The sequence below is a fragment of the Neomonachus schauinslandi genome, chromosome 4, assembly GCF_002201575.2.
Source record: "Neomonachus schauinslandi chromosome 4, ASM220157v2, whole genome shotgun sequence".
Taxonomy (NCBI): domain Eukaryota; kingdom Metazoa; phylum Chordata; class Mammalia; order Carnivora; family Phocidae; genus Neomonachus; species Neomonachus schauinslandi.
The window spans coordinates 158,806,847-158,808,159 of record NC_058406.1 but is presented as its reverse complement, the minus strand read 5'-3'; the positions used below and the strand labels follow the sequence as shown (position 1 = coordinate 158,808,159).

General features: G+C 53.2%; 1 pseudogene; it reads right to left on the bottom strand.

Annotated features, from left to right (window-relative positions):
- Positions 1-706: 706 nt before the first annotated feature.
- On the bottom strand, positions 707-831 carry LOC123324625 (annotated as a pseudogene).
- Between the last annotated feature and the right edge of the window lie 482 nt (positions 832-1,313).

Genomic DNA, 1,313 nt, shown 5'->3' with positions numbered 1-1,313 from the left:
TGAATTCTATGTGCAGTATTCCCCTAGCGCTGGAGTTCCGCTATTCTCATTGATCGGTAGACTTGGTCTTGGCTGGCTGCTCTTGCTGATCTTCTGGGGGAGGGGCCTGTTGCCGTGGTTCCCAAAAGTCTTTGCTGGAAGCGGAATTGCCCTGCCCTTGCCCAGTCGGGGCTAAGTAATCTGCTCGGGTTTGCTCTCGGGAGCTTTTGTTCCCAGCAAGCTTTCCGTTTGGCTTTGGAGGATGAGAGTGAAAATGGCGGCCTCCCAATCTCCGCTCTGGAGGAGCCAAGAACTCGGGGCCCCACTCCTCAGTGAGCCCCAGAGAAAAGCAGTCAGTCACTACCGTCACCCCGGTTTCCAGCTGGGCTGCACTCCGAGCTCACCCGGCCTGTGACCGAGCGTTTCTATCTCTGGCTCCTGACTCGGTGTGGAGTCTCCAAACCCAGCAGATCCCTGCGGTGTGCTCCCACGCCGCTCCTCCCCGGGGAAGAAGGGGGTCTCCCCGGATCTGCCGCTTGTTGGGTCCCTGCTGGAAGAGCAGTGGCCTGACTGTGCCGTGGATCACAGTTTATGGCAACCCCGAGCTGAGAGCCCGCTGCTTGGCTCAATCTCTGCAGCCTGCTTCCCTGCTCTGATACCTGGGAGCTCTGCTGCAGTCAGGCACCCCCGGTCTTTCTGTGACCCCGAGGGTCCTGAGACCACACTGTCCCGTGAGGGTTCCACTCCCGCTTAGCCACTGGAGCCACGTCCCTCAGCGGAGCCGACTTCTATTAGCAATAATCGCGCCTCAGATAAACCTCATTGGCTGCGATACTGCCACTGCGCAAAGCTAGAGCCGACTTCTAAAAGTTCCAATTTTGTGCTCCACTGCTCTATCACTTGCCAGAAGTGGCCGACGGAGGCTCCCTCCCCCGCTGTCTATCCTCACGAATATCGCCTCGGATTCACTTCTCCGCACGTCCTACCTTCCAGAAAGCGGTCGCTTTTCTGTTCAGAGAGTTGTTGCTCTTCTTTGCTTCGATCTCCTGTTGAGTTCGTAGGTGTTCAGAGTGGTTTGATCCCCATCCAGCTGAATTCCTGGGACCAGACGAAATCCAGGTCTCCTACTCCTCCATCATCTTGCTCCGCCCCCCTTTCTGAGTATTTCTTAAAAGAATATAAACTACACAAATATAAATTACATGTGTAAATAAGAATGGAAAAGGTATTATTTTCGTATAGATACCAAATTACTAAATGTTGGGTTGCCTCAATGTTGTTTTAGAAGTCCGTAAGAATACAGAACAACATAAAGTTAATTATACACATACTAG